The sequence below is a fragment of the Cyprinodon variegatus genome, unplaced genomic scaffold (assembly GCF_000732505.1).
Source record: "Cyprinodon variegatus isolate N-32 unplaced genomic scaffold, C_variegatus-1.0 Scaffold305, whole genome shotgun sequence".
NCBI lineage: Eukaryota > Metazoa > Chordata > Actinopteri > Cyprinodontiformes > Cyprinodontidae > Cyprinodon > Cyprinodon variegatus.
Window position 1 is genome coordinate 601,242 of NW_015150758.1, and position 7,108 is coordinate 608,349.

Here is a 7,108-nt window from a genome sequence, read left to right on the forward strand (position 1 = left end):
CCTCTGTTCTCCACCTTTTCATCTGTACTCTATTTCTATGAAAAATAATGAGGACTTAATTTTGAATACTTCAAACAAGTCCATCGTCATTGCCATGAAAGTGGGAGGATTTGTATTCACTCTGAATAAAACAAACAATCTAAGTGCCCAGTTAAATTTAACATCAGCCAATTGTAACACATTCATTTAGTGTAGTGCATGTGATTGTGGGAAATGGTAAAAAAAAGAAAAAAACACATTTAGCTTATATATATAAAAAAGACAAATTCTGTTGTTGTCTGAGTATGTGTTTATTGAGGAAAAATATGTTAGCCAGGAGCAGCAAGTTTAAAAAGTTTTGTGAAAGCAGGTTCATCGGCAGCAGATCAAGTCCTGTCCTGCACTAAATGGCCTTACCTGATAGGTGGAACAAGTTTTTCTTGTCGATAGTACCAACATTTATTTTCAGTGAACATAGCCTTTTTCACAAAGAAAAAACAATAACGCTTCATGTCTTTTTTTGCATCGTATGCAACTTCAAAATGCTGTAACTGTTCTGTTCCAGTCTCAGCTGCTCTGGTTTTGTTATGAACTCCTCTGGAAGTAGGCCAATATCTTGAATCTTTATTTGTAATATTGTATTCTCACACTTAAATTAAGAGTTATTTTTCATGTTTTTAAGAGCTAATGAGGAAGAAGAAAAGGTGCTTTGAAATAACTTACAATGCCTTTCCTACTGGCAGGTGTCAAAGCAATAAACCAAAATTTTTGGTTTTATGAATGTTAATTTGTCTTCTCAAATGTATCTTTTAAGCAGGTATTTATCTTTAATTCCTGTAAAACCAGTGAAGATAGAATTAACTGTTCTATACGTTGATTTTTTAGTTTTGCTCACTTCCTTTAGTTACTGATAATGTAGTACAACAAATAATACATTTGTAATGTAATTCTCTTTTATAACCTGTAAGAAGCACACATTTTTTTGCCTTTATATTTTAACTTTTAACACTGAAAGTATTGAATATTTACCTGGAAGTGTTGACTCAAAGATTTTAAATTTGCAACAGCATTACTTTTTTCCTCAATACCCTCCTTTCATTTTAATACGTAAGTAAATGTTTGAAATCAGAGTACATTGATGCTTGCATAATTCGCAACAGTTTACATTGTTTATTTGTCCAAAAGCATCTTTTAAGAAGTTGGAAATCAAAAAGCCACAAACATTCTTAAAGAATGCGGCTTTAATGTCAAGTGGTTTGTTGCTGAGACATATTGTACATGAGCTGTGTTTATGGTATTAGTGGCCTCAGCCTTAGCCAAGAACAAATGCTGCCAAGTCCTGATACTTGGCTTGTGCTTAACAAGCCTTTCTGCCCAGGGCTCTTAAGTAAGCCGAATGCTTTGTTTCCTAAACAAGGTGAGATCTTTGTGTTTTGTCCATTTGGACCTACAGCATGACAAATTGTCTTTGCAATGAGACGACTGAATTTCCTCACACAAGAAGGAATGTTAAATATTTTAGGAAAGTCATCATTTTTAGGAAACACTTTACGCTTTCCCTTTGTTATCACATACATTTATCAATTCTTATAACAATAAGTATGCATATTGTGCATTTTTATGGAGGTAACTGAAGGATAAACTATGATTTAACTAGGGGTTAGTAATGGAAAATGGCTGAATAATAGTTTTGTAATGCTAATGTCTGCAAACTAGTGTCCATTTTTTTTATTTATTTTTTTGTTATACAGGAATGATAAATTCTAATAATATTCAGCGAAAATTCCATGTGCCATTTAAAGTCAGTTTAAAGCAGTTTGGATTATTTTATTAGTGATAATATAGCATAACTATGATGACACAGTAAAACACATTGTCATACCCCAAGTTACCTATGGTGTGTGAGTTGGCTTCAAATACTTTTTTTTTTTTAGCTACAAATCGATTTCTGTTGTTTTTCTATTATTTTTACAATGTAAAGCACACAATGATATTCTGCACAAATAGCAGTCAATAAAGGTTTACCTTAAAAAGGATTCAGGCAAAAACTGATCTCAACCTGTACATCACTGGACAAGGTTGACAATTTAAGCTCTTTAGTAGCTGGTATGATATTCAGATGATGTGAAATACAATAATTTAAGTGCTTCTGTAAACCTGTCTACTCTGCTTTTACCACTGTCCCTTTAAGAGACACTTAGACAGTATGTCAAAGACATTTTCTGTGGAAATTAAAAGTCACACTAATAGGGGATTATTACCTGCCATGCATATAAACGGCTTTAGAAAAGATGAAACAGTGTTTACAACCATTAGTGATTTAAACATGTTTTAATTTCTGTATTCTTTAAGTTTTGCTTTTTGAAGTAGGGCACTGTACTAATGATAGTATATGGTTAATATTCCATGTAGTTGTTTTTCTTGCTTCTTGTTGTCTTTGCCATTGTTAATCTAATTATGCAGTATGCAATGTACACACAACCAGCATTTGCAGTTTTTGCCCTCTGTCTACTATGCTGCTAGTGTGAGAAAGCATGTGGGCTACACAATTAATTACCAGGGTTTGTACATCATTAATTTATATTAAACCCACTGGCAAGTGTGAGTGCAGCGCTTTTCTTCATGCCCCGGTAACAAAGACAAAGAAAGAGAAAACTTGTGCATATTCTGGCTTTAGATAATCAGTAATAATATTGTCGAAAAAACAGTGATATGTAAATATTTTTGTTAATTCATCACTGGCCAAAAATACATGTCTGTTTTAGAATTTGTAGACTAAATAAGGACATTTAATAGAGCTAATATGCTAATGTTGCATGCTTGCATAATCACTAATGTATGTCTTTTTTCTATCCTTTTTCTTTTAGTTACTGTTAATTAAGTATATGGTTTCAACCTGAGGCATTTTGAGTCCTGCAAATACTGCTTGTAATTATGTTTTCTAAAGGTGATTTACTACTTATGTATGATTTACTGCTGATTTTAAAGCGTTGAAGAAGCTGTCCCTTTATTATGCAAATTGATATTTTTAATGTTGTACTGATGGATCATCTGCTGCTGCAAAGCAGGAATTCATTGCTGTATGACATCCAAGGTATAACCAAGATTAAATTCTTTGAATTATTGTTTTACAATCCCCATCATATGAAATTGTGCCAACTCCATTTTTACCACAACAGCACTTGAGACACTTAGCTTTAACTTTAGCCAACCCTGCTGCTGTGTTCATATTAAGAGTAGTCCATGATAACGGGAATTACAAGATCATGGTACGGCATTTAACATTTCTCTTCTTTTTTGTTTGGATTTTTTCATTTTTTAGTCTTTTTTCGGAATTATGTTTTAATTTAGCTTGACCAGCCTGCTGCAGCTTAGAGTGGGGGAACAGTGAGATGGCAAAATAAACAATAGTCATTAGAGCATCATTATGCAAACACAGTACGCTGAAGTAACTTTTCAAGTTCCTTATGATGCAAAGCCAACAGGATAATGGTCAATTAGACTTTTTTTTCACAAAAACATTTATAAATGAGTAAAAATAGAGTTTTAAGGTTTACATATTTTAACAAACTTTGGATGAGAATTTGTTGTATTCACAGTGCTCATAGTCGTCTTAGGGGGTTTCAACTGGCATCTGGACACAAGCCACTCCTCCTCTCACTCCTCCTCTCACTCCCTGTTTTGTACCATTGCAATTTCACAAAGCCAAAGTCACTCAAAATCTAAAAATTTACAAGTTAAATAGAAAAATGGGGCTCCAAGTTGGTTGTAAGAAAGGGAGTTAGGAAAATATATGTTTATCTTATCATAATACATTTACGATCAAATGAGATATCCTTCAAAAAATTTGAAGTAATATTCCCACAAACTTTTCTTCTCAAGTTTTAAATCATCTTATTTATAAAAGATAAACAATCAGGAGGAAAAATAACATTCAAGCAGAATCTGTACACTTTTATTTTTAATGTAATCAGTTTAAATGAGTTAACTTTAAATTGAAATCTGTTTTCCTAGTATTATCAAACTGTTTTCTTTTCCTTGTTCAACATAAATGACTCCTTAAAAAACAACAACAGCAACAAAAAAACACATACAGCTCCTGTAGAGTCTGAACTTTAATTGTGGCTTTTCCTTATTAACATCTGTATAACATACTTTCTCTAAAAACAATTCTTCTAAAGCGGAGAGTATTTGTATTAGTTTAACACCAGATAATAAACATGATCACAGAAGAAACCCACAGCATCCTAAAACAAAAGCAATGAGAAAGAAAAATATTTTTATAGCTTTCTTTTATGTCACAGCTTTTACTAGAGATATTCAAGACAGCGATTTGTCAAAATAAATCATACAATCCCTCTTTAGCAATGGGCATTTTATTGTAAATATTGCCGCATGTAAAGTAATATTGCAAACATTGAGAAAATTATAATAAAGTGCCTTTTGCACACAAAGCTTATTGCAGAGTTATACATGTCTACCGTATAATCTAGCACATGAAACTAGCATTTAAAGGTGGTTAATTTGTGTGAGATGTCTAATTAAGAAATACAAAACAAGAGCAAGGTCATCTGCATTCTTCATTGTATTAAAATCTATCGATAACCCTAATTCTTTGATCATTTCTTTAAAATTAAAAATGTAATGCACAAAAAGATATGATAAAATAACTTTTCAAAACTAGGAAATGTAAAAGACAAAACAAATTTATTTCTTTATTTTTTTACCCAAGGTTTTTTTTTTTTTTACTCTTACCAAGATTTACTCTTTAAATAGCCACTTACATTGACTAATATACAAAATATTAAATGTTTTTTTTTTTCATTCACATGAACAATCAATAAACAGCCCAATTCAAGAATTGGGCTGTTTAATGTGGCTGCAGGTTGTTATAGCTCCACTTGCTTGACTGATATTCTTTCTTAAGGGAACTGTAGTTCCTCCTTTTTTGTAGATGAGTTTTGTTTGTTTTTTTGCCTCTGGTGTTGAATGAAGAGAAACTGGAAGGAATTTTACTTATACATATATATTTTTTTCTTTTTGAATATTTGTTGTGATTTGTAAACCCAGCAATCATAGCAAGTTTACATGTGACTTTATTGTTGCATCCACCTAGCAGATAGCAAATTTTAAAGTTATTAGATAATAAAATAGAGAACATTATTGAGTCACAGCCGCCTATATCTCAAGGAAGCTGTGAAATTAGGCTAACTGAAGCAAGAGAAGTACAGGTGTATGAAAAACATTTCCAGGCTCAAGGTTAATAAAAACAACATGCAGCATTCTTAAAAAGAAGCTCTTAGGCAAAATTGTAGTGTTTCATGTGGGTTACATCTCCATTAAGACTGACGTTCTTCAACACTTTTCTGCTTCCTTATCTTACTGTTTTCTGTGAGGAAGCCCAGTCCTTCAGAGGCTATTTGTTGCTTCTGAAGGACTGTGAATGGAACTTTAAATGAAAGTTAATGGCAAAGACAAAATTGTTAGATCTCACAGATAACTCTACAAAAATATTTTATTTTGAGCATAGTTTTGTTATCAAACTCAGCTCTGTCATAGTTCCACAAAGTACAGGGAGCTTGCAGATCCCTGACTCAGAATTAATTTTGTCATCGTATCACTTATCACAATAACCTATCACCTGGTTTCTGGTACTGTATTAATTTGGCCTCTAAGCTACTTTACATTTGTAACTCTATCCGCACTTTATGGTTTTATCCTTTGAACAGCTATCTGACATGAATCTAATTTAAACAAAGGCAGCAGAGGACAGAGAGGCTTAAATGTCAGCACTGAACTGTATTATAATTTTTCAATCACTATGAAGACTGACATCTTGTTGGAAAAAGTTGTTTCTCTTTTTGCATGTCCCTCTTGTTCTGCTCTTGAGATCTGTCTGACTCCTTAGACCCATGAAGAGGCTGTGTGGCCCCTCATTAAGCACATTCTGGATTACAGCTCCTGGCTAGAGCTATTTCCAACAACATGCTAGTGCATTGTAATGAGCCTCTCTGTGTGCTCCGCAAACACACTCAATCTCCACTTTAATCACTGAGGAGTAGATAGGCTACTCCTTGAGCCCTCAATCGGAGCAGTGGAAGGAAAGGGGGATTTTCAAGTTTCTCCATCCTCTGATGACAGATAATCTCCTTGGGAGATGAGAGTTCTGTCGCATAGCTCTGATTGACATGTCTAGCATTATGATAGAGTGAGTTAGACGTAAAAGCTGGAAGAAATGCCACAGCCAGTAGGAGTGAAGTGGAGAAAGTATTTTGGGTTGGCAATAATCCTTTAGTTTGAGGTCATTGGAGGAATGTAATGATATTATGTTCATATTATGTTATGTTAGCATCACATTGTCCTTTGAAAATAATTTTTTAGTATATTTAAAGCAAAGATATACGTGCATACCTTTTAAGAAAAGAATACTACTAAAGGCCAGAGTTAAGGTTCAAATGAATCAGTGCTCAATGCAGTTTACAACTATGCTTGCTTGTTAATTTACTGGCATAAATAAAAGAAAGAAAAAAAATAACATGTATGAATGGCAATTGTCAATCCTTTAGCTGATTATCTAAATATTGTGGTATCTTCTTGTCTCCCTCTATTTACTAGTATTTTTTATAGATGATTCTCTGACTGGTGTCTCAGCTGAGGCTATCAATCAGCATTCAGACAGAGCTTTGTTTCACACTAGGGCTCAGATTATACTCAACAATGCATGCAACTCCGGTAATGACAAAAATGCCTAGGTAAAACATTATAAAGCTGTTTTACACAACATCAGCTGCCCATGAGCTCTTTTTATTCTCTGCTCTTTTTATATTTTTTTATGTTAAAAAAAGAGACGATGAAAATAAACTTGAAACATGAAACCTGTTTCTATAAGAAAATGTATTTCATTTTGGTTACTATGCTGAGTTTTGGATCGTTGCTTTTTTGTGGGCACAGTTTATCTGTCTGTATACATTGTATTGAGCTTGGCTACAAGGAACTTGTGTTACATGTGGAATTATGCAATCCTGATGACCTTTCAAAAATATGGAGCTGCACAATTATTGACATAAATTATGAAACAATGTAAGAAAAAAAAATAGAATTTTAAAATTACGAAAAATAAACATTACAG